The sequence below is a fragment of the Amphibalanus amphitrite genome, unplaced genomic scaffold (assembly GCF_019059575.1).
Source record: "Amphibalanus amphitrite isolate SeventyFive unplaced genomic scaffold, NRLGWU_Aamphi_draft 000004F_arrow, whole genome shotgun sequence".
Lineage (NCBI taxonomy): Eukaryota > Metazoa > Arthropoda > Thecostraca > Balanomorpha > Balanidae > Amphibalanus > Amphibalanus amphitrite.
The window spans coordinates 1,822,068-1,827,885 of NW_024881501.1; positions in this window are offsets into that span (position 1 = coordinate 1,822,068).

A 5,818-nucleotide genomic window follows, 5' to 3' on the forward strand; every position below is an offset into this window, starting at 1 on the left:
GTGGCGCGGCGCGGGGGGCATCGTTTGCGCTCACACCCTTGTTATATTTGTATTTATAGAGCGGCCGGCCGCCGGCGCCGGCTCGGCTCGTTACGGAACGTCCGGCACAATGGCTAATGGACCGAGAGGAAACGCGACTCCCGACTGGAGGCCGGCACCCGTCCCACGGACGGACAGGACGGGACGGACGGGACGGGACGGACGGGACGGACGGACTGAAAGCACCCCACTCAGAAGCAGTATCGCTTTTCACGCCTGTATCCAGAGACGGCCAATGCGACTCAGATCAATTTAGCGGGCCCACCCCGCTGTCATCGGCCTGAATGTCGGTCTGGGGCGCGCTGTTTACAGGCCTGAGAGGCACCGAGAGGCGACGGAGGAGGGCTCGCCGGCCGCGCGGCACCCCTCCTCGGTATCTAGGAGCCAGCCGCGCCCGGGGCGCAGGCAGCGCAGCATTTAGCGTGCGTTCGACATCCGGATAACCAGGGATACTTTTCCGGGATCACAGGGATCATTCGGTGTTTTAGGCTGACATCGTGCACAACAGACATGGCAACGAGTAAAAGAGGCAAGTGTGAAACAAAAACGATCTGAAAATGTGACTTATTGCACCGATGGCCCCTGCAATACCAAAAATTACCGGTGATCCCGGAAAATTATCCCTGATTATCCAGATGTCGAGCGCAAGGCTAGTCGGCAGCATTGAACACAGGCATAGGCGGATCCAGAAAGGCGGTGCGGGGCCCTAAAAGGTCCCTCTAAATTAAAAAAAAAACTCGGGATTCGATTCGCTGTGCACTGCTGTGCAGTTTATGGGTTAACACAAACTTTCCCAAAGAAATATTTAGCTTTCTTTCTATTCTAGAAAAAAGGCAAATTGTCATCGGTTTCGGGCGCTGGGGAGGAGCTATTTACCCTAAATACACCCTCCCCTAATGGGCTCGCCAGTGAGCCCGTAATGCTGAGCGCAGTGCTGAACGGCTCACACGTCTGTGAACTACAGAGTCACCGATGGATGATTTTTCGTTCGTTGATTATCGCCGAACTGGAAGACGGCACTGGCAGGGAACTGATTGATAATGAAATCGCCCGGATGAGGGGTGGGGTGAGGCATCAAAAAAGTTTTTCCTAAAATGAATTAGACTCTTTACCAACTTCAATTTGAACTCAGGAACACGATGGTGTCATTTATATTGCTGTACGATGTCAAAAACGTACTGAAAAATGGTTTTCAAAAGTATATAATTGTAAAAGTTTGACAATAATGCTAATAACTTGGCTAATTTTTTTTAAAGATATTGGGCTAAAACTTGCTAGAGTAGTTCATCAGTGTGTGTTTTATCACATATATTCCGGTTTTTGCGAAAATGAAAAACTTGAAAAAAAATCAAAAAATATTTTTTTTTTGTGTAATTGTAAAAACATATTAATCAAAATTTCAGACTTGTGAAAATTCGAGTTAGCAGTTTGATAGCTACGTGTATTTGTAGCCCACTGATGCAAAGAAGTTGGATCTAGCTTTTAAAACTAAGCTCTTGAGAGCGTTTGCCGCAATTGAGTATTTTGCATCAAAAACAGCCGACATGACGTCACTCTGACGTCATTTCCGGCCGAACTATGGTAGATAGAAAGTTGAAATTTTAACACCAGGTGTCAAATTGATGCCGCTGAGGGTATCGCAAGTGTCGTGTTGATCTGTCAAACGGTTTAGAAGATATTGCCGAAAAACGGGAGGGGTGGCTCTGTAGAGCCCCCCGAAGTGCGAAGGACAAGTAATTTGCTATTTTCATGGCGCCCACCCTAAACAACGATGGATATAAGTGTTGTAACCACCATAGTTGTTTATGTCGTTTTATCAGATTTGCTCTTTTTTAAAGGATTAGAAGGATTTACATCCTTTACGTTTATTTTCTCTATCCGTTTACTGATTTCCAGTCATGGAACGTAAACACTATGCGCCATATTCACGATTTGGGTCGCACACTTTGAAGGCTTCATCTCCTCCAATGTCGCTGGAGAGGATGGGTTCGAAAATACGGAAGCGTCGCCAACAGAAGCTTTTATCTACCCTCTCAGTCCCCATCCGCCTGTAGCTGACGCTGGTAGCTCCATCTCCCTCTCCCGCGCTCTCCCTCGGACCTGCCTCCCTGTCCTCTCCCGCCCCCGCGCCCCGACCTCTGCCCCCTCTCTCTCTCGACGCTCATTGTGCCCGCCTCTCGCTGAGCACATTATTCTGGTAAATTTGACCCGGCGCGCCCTCAAAGGAGGCTACAGTTTAGCCTGAAAGCCACTCGGCGCTGCGTCCGCCTCCTCTCGGCGCGCCATTATATGTCGCGCCGCGTCGCTGCGCCATTGTTGTCGCCTTTTGACGTGCGCGGCGCGCCGGGCCGCGCCGTCAGCCGGCTGAATATCTCTGTCAAAACGGATCACGGTGACGGCGCTGGGGTGGACTGTCGGCCGGCGCGCCGGAGTCAGCCGGCTGGCCGGCGCGGCGGGACGCGGGCCGGGCGTGACTGGACCGGCCGAGACGGCCGGCCCGGCAGCGCCTCAACACCGCCACACGGAGCCACATAAAGCGGCGCGGGCAGGCGGCGTTTTTGCCGCGCGCGACAAGCGCCGCTCTGTTGTGCGCCACTTCACGGCGCCGAGTCGCCGTCAGCGCCGCGCCGCTCAAAGGCAGCTTTATCCCACACTGCACTGGGGCGCGCCGGAGAGCGGCCAAAGGACGCCCCCGGACCGTGCCGGTCGCCCGCGGCGCGGCCGGCAAACGCCGGCGCCTGATTACAATTGGGCCTCGCCGGCGGCCCGGCCGGCCCATAGGCGGCCAACGAGCCGTGAATGAGAACATATTGAGAGATAAAATAATGTTGTCGCTGAAAGGGTTGAGCCCCCGCCGGCGCCGGCCGGGGCGTCAATTAATCAAACACTCGGTACAAAGTGAAACGGGCCCGGGCCAGACAGTGATTTAGAGCGCGCCGGACGGAGCAGACAGCGGCGACTCGTCCTGTGAACTGAAACAGCAGTCGGCGGAGCAGGCCACGGGGCAGTGCAGGGGGCACGGGGCGGGAGCTGCGGCAGCGCAGGGGGCACGGGGCGGGAGCTGCGGCAGCGCAGGGGGCACAGGGCGGGGGCTGGGGTAGCACAGGGGGGCACAGGGAAGTAGTTAAGAATGGGAGCAGCTTCATTTTCCGATTCAGCTCACATCCCCTGCTATCCGCGGCCTAGTTGAATAACATGCGTTTAAATGATGGTCCTACATGGACTGTGGGGGTGTTGCTTCCATTTATTTTTTACTCGAATACTGAAAACGGTCGCGCTTTTCAATTACCGGCTCATCTGGTAATAAGCGATGATCGAAAAGGGATCGGAATTTGAGCATGTATGTTCTCGTGGCCAGCCTGGGATCATGTTCGTGCATAAGCAGCATTGATATCTCTATTCTATAGTGTGATGGATGCATGTGTGCGTGGATTGCCAGTTTTTTTTTTCTCTCTGGAGCAGGAGCATCGGAAGATCGCGGGTGAATTTCAAGGAGCGCAGAATCTCATCAGCTCATCATATTGCACCTAAAAATAATTACCTATTGCGTGAGAACTTTCACTCAATTATAAAGTGTCACTTCAACAAAAATAGGCGTGAAAATTGCACGTATGACGTAGCGCGTAAAGCACCGGATGTCGGACTCTGTGATTTCTCTTAGACTTCCTTCCAATATGGGTTCATCGGCAAATTAGGTACGCACGCATAGAAGAAATGCAAACCCAATGTGGCCTCAATTTTACTGTAAAGGGGTAACCGAAGGTTTGTTGTCAATAGTTAAAACACTATTCTTTAGAATTGTGTTTTTCTATTGAAAAACAAATCTGAGTTCCCTGACAATTTGGCAAAAGCTGCCTGAGATTAAAACCGAACTGTTTGTCACAGCGGGAAACAGTGAAATCTCTCTGTCTTTCGGAAAAAATCCAACCCCGCTAGGCATTAATTTACAGTTCTACTTCAACACTAAACAGAACAATGAAGCGCGCTGGCATGGAGTTTGCCCGGCAGAAGTAGGTATCGCCGCGCCGAGGGCTCGCTGATTGAGTTACACTGCAGTGCCGCTGTGCCCATTGTTCCGCACCGGTCTCCGGGGTCTCTGTGACTCACAATCGGTCGCTGTTTGCAGATGATCAGCCCAGCCATTCTGGGGCATAAAGCGCCGAATGAACAAAGCCGGCGGAGCTGGCATATGCCGGCGGCGGCGTCACCCTTTCCGGGCGCCACTTGACGCACAATGGTGGGCCGGTGTGTGCCGGGCGCGCCGCCGCCGGCCCGTTCTCCGGGGAGCGCGGCCGGTCCGGCCCGGCGCGGCGCGCGCATAATGCCCGCCGTATTCACCCCTCTCCGCCGCGCACAGACCCGACCATTGAGAGCCGGCTCGACGGAACGCCCACTGGCGATTGTCGTCGACTGAGTCGGTGTTTTGAGTAGTGTACCTTCTGCCGACTGCCAACTGTTCGTTGTTGACTGCCGACTGCCGACTGTCGACTGCTGACCACCGACTACCGACCACCGACTACCGACTGCCGACTGTCAACTGCCGACCGCTGACTGCCGACTACTGACTGCGAGTGCCGACTGCCGACTGTCGACTGCTGACAACTGACTACCGACTGCCGACTGTCGACTGCCGACTGCTGACTACCGACTGCTGACTACCGAATGCCGACTACCGACTGCGCTACTCTTGGTCGACGGTTGACTGTCCACTGTCGATTGTTGATTGCGTCGTCGGCTCACATAGTGACTGTCGGCAGTCAACTGCGGCCTGTCGACGGTAGACAGGCAGTAGCTGGGATATCAGCTCTGCCTGAGGAGCCACCTCGAGCGGCCAGCGGATGATATCAGCTCTGCCTGAGGAGCCACCCCGACCGGCCAGTGGATCCCAGCATCTGACGCATCCGGTGCGAGCAGAGCCGAGCCGGCCAGAACAGGGACAGTGGTGCTCGCAGGACACCGAGCCCCAAATTTGAATGGAAATATGGAAAGAGCGGCGCACCAGCTGTTACCGCCGCCGTCATTACCGGACATAAATTGTCAGCGGACGGCGGCGGCGGCGGCGGCGGCGCTGTCCGCTGCCGGCCCGGTCCGGCCCGGTCCGGGCCGTCGGTGGCGGCTGCTTTATGGCCCGGTAATGACACGGCGCGGGGCGGCCACCGGAACCGGCGCCGCCGCCGCCGCCTCTCATCCCATTACGGCGCCGGACGACGGCCGGCGGCGCCTGCAGCGCGCCGCCAAACGTCGCCCACACACGGACACACGGACAGACACCTGCACACACACGGACAGACACCTGCACACAGACACGGACACACACCGGCGCAGAGTGTCACACGGACACACGGACAGAGACAGACACACCCACGGACACAGACACACACGGACAGACACCTGCACACCCACGGACACACAGACGGACACAGCGGCCGGCTCAGAGTGTCACACACGGACACAAACACAGACACAGACACAGACACAGACACACAGACACCTGCACAGTGCACAAACACAGTCACAGAGAGGCAGGTCAGAGGGCAAACGTCCCACTCTCACAGAGAGTGTCACATTAGGGACGGAGGGACAAAGTCCCCCTGTCGCAGGCAGTGTCACATTAGGGACGGAGGGACAAAGTCCCCCTGTCGCAGGCAGTGTCACATTAGGGACGGAGGGACAAAGTCCCCCTGTCGCAGGCAGTGTCACATTAGGGACGGAGGGACAAAGTCCCCCTGTCGCAGGCAGTGTCACATTAGGGACGGAAGGGACAAAGTCCCCCTGTCGC